This window comes from Pinus tabuliformis, chromosome 9 (assembly GCF_031772625.1).
Source record: "Pinus tabuliformis cultivar Carrire ecotype Pingquan chromosome 9, CPIR1, whole genome shotgun sequence".
In the NCBI taxonomy this organism is placed as follows: Eukaryota; Viridiplantae; Streptophyta; class Pinopsida; order Pinales; family Pinaceae; genus Pinus; species Pinus tabuliformis.
Genome location: NC_142307.1, coordinates 384,076,791 through 384,085,360, shown reverse-complemented (window position 1 = coordinate 384,085,360; position 8,570 = coordinate 384,076,791). Strand labels below are relative to the sequence as shown.

At 33.0% G+C, this 8,570-nt stretch overlaps 1 pseudogene; it reads left to right on the top strand.

Annotated features, from left to right (window-relative positions):
• The first annotated feature begins 4,406 nt into the window (after positions 1 to 4,406).
• On the top strand, positions 4,407 to 6,690 carry LOC149148758 (uncharacterized; annotated as a pseudogene).
• Positions 6,691 to 8,570: the final 1,880 nt, after the last annotated feature.

The following is an 8,570-nucleotide window of genomic DNA, read 5'->3' as shown; positions in this document are numbered from 1 at the left end:
GGCATATAGTCCCAAGTTTCTTTGTTGTTTATGAAGGAATTCTAGTAAAATTAATGCGACTAATATAGTACGAGCTCCTCTTCTTGATTCTATACATATGTATGATAAGTCTAGTAGTTGTGTAGTTATTAGAGAGGTCACGTAAAAATGAATGTTAGGAATAGTAGTAATAACAACTAATCTTATAAAAGAAACTAATAGGGACAAAGTTATCGGCCACATTTAATCAATGCTACATCAGGAACAACATTATAGAAAGCCACCATTAATATGCCAAGTTTTGTGCATAAATTAAGTAATGTCACTCAAGGTGTCCTCAGAACACTTGGCTACTTTCCTATGAACCTCACAAATTTCTATCAAGGAAATAAGGAATATCCTAACCTAATATCATAATTTCTATTAAAGTGAAAAATATTAATGAGGCTTAAGACCTTGCAAGACCTTACTTTAGGTTTAATGTTCCCTAAGAATAATATCAACCCATAGGTCATGTAAAATATCTTGCTTGGAGGAATACATTTATCATATGGGATAGCCATAGTGACAAATTGTACAACAATGTCCATGACTACAAAATCGACCATAGTACGTAAATGGAGAAAATTCTCTGTGATTGTAAATTGTCCATGCCTATATATGGCTTCGAAGTAACTATGAAATATCATGAAATTTAAGAAGTACCTGCAATTTTGTAACCATGATATGTGGTGAACTATGTAGACTAATTTTGAGCATCATAGTTATTAGGATACCTCCTAATGGACATATGGATAGGGTTCATGATTTTCCTCCCAACCATTGACAACTGCCAACCATGCAATTGTCACCGCCAAGCTCGTAAAACCTATCCCAATGATCAGAATGGGGATTTAAGAGATCTGCCCACCCTCACCATGCATATTTTTATTTAATTGAAGGATTATACAAGGTTTCTAGAGGTATTTTTTCTCCACTCATCAGCCAACAAGGGACTCCAGATATAAACATATTCACCCATAAGTCAGTAAGGGATTCCAGAGATAAAAATATCTGCCCATCAACCAGTAAGGGATTTCAAAGATAAAAATATCCACCCTCAACTCAAGGGTTCCAGAGATTTGCCTCCACCCTCAAGTTTCTCACCAACTCCACCCAATGCTAGGAATATAAAGTATTCCAACTCTTATCACTTAAAAAGGAAATGGAAAAGAAACTAAACTAGGGTAGCATGAGGCCTCACCCTATTATCTAACGAGTGACTCCAAAGATGGAGAATATTCACCCTCATTCAATGCGAATAACCTAGAGAAATTGGCAAATAATTTTATTTGTAGCAACTTAGACTTTACTTCTTTGGTGTAATGGTATAAATGTTGACCCAGGGGTTTCCCACTAAACCAACTGAAAAATGATTAAACTAACATGTCCTTACTACAAATTCTTATTTCTCAGTAGTAGACGAGCATTAATATTTCTTAAGTGAATATATACCGGTCTCATTGTAGAAAGGACACAGTCTACAAGGTCTTCTCCCTCTAAAATATGAGGGAAAATTATGTACTCATGTGTGAATATCCCAACAGGGAATAAGATAGTGATGAGGGTTGATATTTCTATGATGCATTCAGTTATATTATTAATTAAATGTATTTCAGTAAACCTTGTTTTAAATAAAGCATTCTGCTAAAATTTCTTATATCATTTCCTTACCAAATTTATGAAAATTGCATCATCCATGATAAATAAAGTGGGAAACACCACTAACATATTGAATCATGATAAAAGAAGTCAAATAAGAAAGGTCTCACTTATTTAGAAATTAAATAAATTAAATGACTTCAAATCAATGAAAAAGTTAAAACATCTATCTCTTAGTAGTGGTAGTTCCACAATACACATGGAGGTGGCAAGAATGGAGTCCTTTGAATGAAAAACTCCAATTGGCTAAATAACTTGACCAAAATGACACCTATATGCAAAGATTATGATATAATGCCCTTGTAATGACAATAGAGAATAGGATAAAATTTACCTTAAAGTTGTATAGCAAGGTATTAAGTGAAGATTGGGATGATTATTATCATAACATATATTTTTGATAGCTTCTCTCCCAAGTAAACCAATATTTCAAATTCAACGATTACCAACTCAAGTTTAAATAACTCATCGATATGCTAATATAAATCATTAGTATTCCTTGACTCCATACCTCCTTTTATCAAGGAGATATCATCTTCATTCTCCCACTCTCCAGCTTTTACCATGCAGGATACTAGACTATAATACTTGCATAAATAAAAGAAACCATGCATATATCATTCGCAAGTGCCTCACAAATTCCAGTCACATAGAAGGATGACCATATCACTCATAAGGAGGGATTTTTTTTAATAATTACTATAAAATCCATTATTGACATTTTAAAGATATTTAGTGACAATTCCAATTTGGGATTAAATGCATATGAAAGGAACACAAGCATGAAAAGACAATAAAGAAAACCTCACATATATTTTTTGTAGCAAGTCTTGACTAAACGAATCCCCAAAAGGTTCATCCAAATTTAGTAATAAGGAAATTTTAAAAACATAAAGCAACAAATGAGATGAAATCCATGAGTATAATTTAGCGGTTGAAACTTTATTTTTTAAAAATGTGGCTAAGTTTACAACATTAACATAAAGGGGAAATATGTGAAAACAATGATATGTAAGGCTAGTTTCGAAATCAAGTATTTATTTGTTAAGATGCCACTAGAAAAATTAATAAGTCAATGGTAATCCTCTCAAGGTAGATGAGAAAAAATGGTCAAAGGTAACGAAAAGCAACAGTCTTTGGCACCAAGAAGGCACCATGTCATACTAAATCCATTTCCTTTTTGCAAATCATAAGATGGGGTTTCTCTTCCATCACTAAGGAATGCATGCAATTAAACCCTACAATAGGCACTGTATTTCCATTCAAAACATGAATAAAAATGCTTTCCCTTTAACTTTTACGTCACTCATCAAAATTATTGAAAATAAGGTATGTAAGTTCGATGGAATTGTTTTTCTACTCAAAAGATGACAATACCCTGTGATAAAAAGATTCATTTATGTCTCTACTTGTGGTCCACAAATAACAAATTAATAGACACAAATCCGTGAATGGTTTACATAATCAAAACCATAAGTACAAAGAACAATTCTAAGCTAGTTTTATTATATTTTGTTAGTAAATATTGTTGTACCAATTCCAGGGCTTAGTTCTACACAACTAACAAAAACATAAGCTCTCTTTTTATTTTTATTTTGCACATTTTCATTCTCTAATCGATATTTCATATTAGTAAAGCACATATATTGTAGGTCAACCTGACTACCTTTCCACCTTTCTATGTGAAGACATAGTTGCTTACTATACCAAAAAAGCAGTAATGGGTGAACTAGAGAGGAACCTTGCTAGAGAAATCATGAAACAAAATAAGGATGAATTATATTAAGAAAACTATTTCCAAATTTGTTTAAAAATGTATAAAATATATGCAAAGTGATAAGTAGCAGTGACTAGAAACAAGGAAAACAAAAAAAAATATATATATACAAGGTGCAATATTTTATCTGCAACTCTGCATCCATTCAGGATCCTTGCACTTTATTCATCAATATCACAGAGTACGAAATCCTGAAAGATATCAAAATCCTATATAAATGTCAATACAAAAAATTTAAATCAGAAATGAATTCCCTAATGAGGATAAAATGATATGAAAAACTCAAACTAAAATATATGAATTGATTCTATACAAAATAATTAGTGGCATGAGGGAGACACCAGAATTAGCCTTAAATGAAATTTAAATATTATCAAAGAACAAACTTAAGCATAGCATTATTTTCTGAATATGGATATTTTATTTATCTATGCGTAGGAGTAAATTATTTAAGGACAACCCAAAGTGATATGTTAGCATAGATAAAATAAATAGATATACCATAAAACCTCCCTCTCCATAGGGCCTTGAACTTGGAGCGAAGCCCCATTACTATCCTTTCACATAAGTGAAAGTTGAACCAAAAAGTCACAAACTACAACATCTCCAATGTAGACTAAATTTCATTAAATGACTCACGATGGACATATTTGATTCCTAGTTGGTGCCAATTTTAAGTGGTTCCTTTGGCTATAGAATGACTTATTGAATACATTTGACTCTACTTTTTCTCTAGCTAGTCCTGGTAGAAGGAGGTAGTGGCAAAATAATTTCGAACAAGGTTTGAAATTCATTTAACTCTCTCCATGTTGAGGCTCTAGTTCCATTGTACCAAAGAATATATTAAACATAAATATATAGTTCTTGCCTTTATGGAAACATATGGTGGTGAACCATTCATACTGGATTTGGCACGAGACAGATCAGAAGGCCTGTAGATTTTGGTTTCATGGCTACAAAGGGAAAACTTCATGGTAAGGGGTTTTAAAATAATGGATTAATGGAAAATGTTTCCTCTTTAGAGTCAACTAGACTATGCCCTCAAGAAAAATGGGTTCAAGGTTTGCAACTTCAGTCATACACAAGGGATCCGGAAATAAGAGTGAGAATGCTCAAACTATTAATTTCCCAGCCAATCAGAACAATTTCTATAGGTCTAAATCACAAATGTAAAAAGGTTTAGGAGATTTTAAATGGGGTGGAACACCTGCAGAATTCAACATTGATAAGGGAAAAACTTCCCTATCCAAAAGACAACTAAGTACAAAAATAAATTCTTATAAGTAAAAATAAGTACATCCAAAGGAAATGGAGTGAAAATAATTGTTGGAGATGGTGATGGGACTAACATCAGTGAGTCAAGAGAGTATGAGGAAAGGTTGATGAATTCTTAATGTTAAAAAAGAGACATACATTTCCCTACTTGAGCAACTAATACTCAATACTCTAAGATGCAAGAAAGAATAGAGAATTGGATGCATATCATTTCCCAACAACTAGTAGGGAATGGGAATGAGTAAATCTTAATGTGCATCTACTCTATTTAGGAAAGCTTTAGAATGGATCCAATAGAATAATCTTCTATTAATGACATTCATTGCAACTATTTTAGAGGCAAGAGACTTTATTGTTCATAGGATTTGACATACATGGCCCATATTTTGCACATGGCTATTGCATTTGGGGAGGTTATTCTTGCTCCTTTTCATATTCTACCTGGAATTTTGTCTCATAAGCATGAACTCATTATTTCATTTGGGAACATAATCCTCTTTTCTAGTTATTTGGTGCAAATTTCGTAGTTTCACCGCAATGGAAGATATTTTCAATGTTTTTATGAGCTTGGGATTTATTGATTCAGGGTGTGGTTTGCACAGTGGCATTTGTTTTTAGATACAAAACTTCAGTTTTGACAACGGTTGTTATTGGGATGGTGGTTCTATGTATACATGGTAGATTTTAGATGACTATCTTGCTCACTATAGTAGTAGGTATTGCTTTTTCTACGAATTATGAACATTTACCATTGTTTATTACAATTATGTACTCTATATATTCTGCTAAATTTCATGTGGGATATCGTGGCATGGCTTGTGCATGAACTTAGTTGTCATATCTGTTGACATTTTTATTTAATTTCTAAATAACAATGCAAAAGGAGGCGAAGGGAGGGGTTTTGATCCACAATCTGAATGAACTTATGGCAGGGAAAGAAATTTTTCTCATTTATTTGGATACAGTGTTACTCATGGTGAAGAAGGTAAATTTTCTTTAGCTATATAATTTTGTGAAATATCTTAGTATAGTCAGTCTGGAGATAGTGAAAAAGTGACTGCAACCAGTGGCTTGGCTGGAGGAGATCCATCTTCTAAAGGGTAAGTATTCTAACTATTAGATAGCCCTGGTCACCATGTAGTGTTGGGTTTATCTCATTATGAGAACATAGGAATTGTTGTCCTCAAAAAGGAGTACAAGAAGTAGGGAATTTTGGTTCATCCTGACAAATATATGGACAATGTAAAATTTGAGGAAGCTTTTATGAAACTCCACAATGGATATGAGGTTCTATTGTATTTAGTTAGGATGAAAATTTAAGATAATGAACTACGGATGGAGGAGCTATTCAGTTGCCTTCCTAGTTTTAGAAGTGGTGTTCAAAAGAGTGGCATAGACAACCCTTTTATATATTGGTGTGCTAATGTTGAGGATGAAAGGGATGGTGTTCAAGAAAATTAAAGAAGAATAGCTTGCAAAAAATGGAATGGTTCACATATTTGGATACATACTGACAGGAAAAAATCACAAGCTAGGTGGTGTCAGGGTTTCCAAGGTTACCATCAAGCAAAAGATGGAGATGGGGGGGTGCTTAGAAAATTCGACACATCATGTGCATATGCCTTTTTTTAAGAAAATTATATGATTCAACTGAGAAAACCATTTGATAGGGTATGAAGTCTCCCTAAAACACAACCAAGCCACCTTTTCATGTGAATGTTACCCTTACCAGAAAACATTATTCTCAAGGAGGCACTTCAACTCGCAAAGTTGGCACAAATGTTGATGTAATTACAAACCTAGTTGAAAATATGACAAAAGTGTTTATTGAAAGGTTTCAAAATGGAGTGGCATCTTAGATGCTTTACACTAGTAATGGTGTACCATGAAATGTGGGCATTAAGAGTGGTAATCATGCCAATAATAGCAAGGAAAAGAGAAACGGAAAGAAACAATGATAAGGAATTAAATGGATTTTGTTGACAAAAATATTTGTGTTATCCCATGCATGCATACATTTTGTAAATACATTCCCCCCTCATGTAGATCCATGGATTTATTATTACTGCAATTATCATATGAGCTTGTAACATTAAGATTTTTTATGAAGTGAAAGAAAATATTTTCTTCCAATTTTCAAGTGCAAATTCTAGAATTGAAGTAAGATATATACAAGAAATTTTATAATCTTTGTTGTATTGTCTGCCTTAAGCATTCAATGAAACATAGGTTTTAATCTAATTGGCAAAAAAAAAAATAGATATCCCTCTGAGATTAAAATTCATGACAATTACATATGCATTAGGGACAGGATGGAGTTGAGTGACTTCTAGCATTTCAACGAACATATCATGCAAAATTCAAAAAAAATCTTCCTATGGAACATAAATGTAATTTTATTATTCATATTAGTAGTATTCAACGAGACTATGCCAGCCACATACTTTGTATCCATGTGGAAAACCAAGAAAATTATGTCCAAGGAAATCACCCACAAATAGCATTATTGAAATTTACACAATATATTGTCAAATCAATCCACCACCATGAAAAGAAGGTTGACTGAAAAAAGAAAAAGAAAAAGAAATCAATATTCACCTCCCTAATCATAAAGCAAGGCCCTACACATAATATGTCTACATATTCTCCTAGACTATGTACCTTCTGACATCCAATTTTTTCTAGGAATTAGTTATTAAACCAATAAAATCATAAAACTTTAGAGTAATATATATGTACTTATAACAACAGTAGTTCTAAACAACATTATTCAAAACTAAGAAGATTGTAATAGGCATCTGCCTATCTTTCGTTTTTCTTTACTCCTACCTCCTAATTCTTGCCCTCTTCCCCTCTAGAACACATAAGGTATTAACAATATAAGCTTATTTTATACTATTGCACTATGAGAAAAAGGACGCCGGATCATAGTACTAATTACTAGCTCAGTGAAGGTGTTGAAGTGGCCAACCTTATATTTAATAGAAACATGCTTAGATTTAATAAGGGAATAGTTTCCAATGAAGGATCATGCTTGCCAATTACTATCAACTGATAAAGGTACTTTGAATTGCAAATGTCTTTTAGTCTTCTTTCCTAACAAAGTTCTAGATATTTAATTCCTTTCTTAATTTGAGAAAATGATTAACTTCATTAATGAGTGTTGGTGAAAATAAATCAACTTTGTAGTAACGAGAGGGAGAATATCTTTGAAATTTTATTGCTGGTAGATGTTTAGTAACTTCTGCAAGTGCACTAGGGCAGTCAATTTCTGTGGAAAGTGGAAGTGGTGGCTCTCTATCAAGAGGTAGTAATGCAACGATTGCAACGTATCTAAGAAACAATCATGTGGAAAGGGTACAACATTTATATATACATTGGTAGGTATATATTCTCTAGAGACTACAGGGTGAGTCTCATGCATTACTCTATGTTGTTGGTTTCTTGGAGTTGTGTATTTTTCATGTTTGATATAGAGCATTACTGATCAATTGTACCTTTGTCCTTGAACAACACAAGGAAGAGAGAAATAGTTCCTAGAGTCAATGGTGGGGAGAAGAGTGGGAGGGGACTCTAACACTTTAACATGAAAGGTGTATAATCATAATTCACCTATTCTATTTCTTTTTCTGACTTATGTTTTCTTTTGTTACATGTTGATGGATGGACATATTTATGTTTCTGGAGGTAACAAAATTGATATAAATCAATAGTAGATTCGTATGTTCTTGTTCTTGTAATGGCCGTCATGGGGCACAGAGGAAGCTCAAATGCAAGCCCAGTGTAGACCTCCCTAGCCATGGACAGAATATGGGTAGCTAATATATGTGGAGTTTTG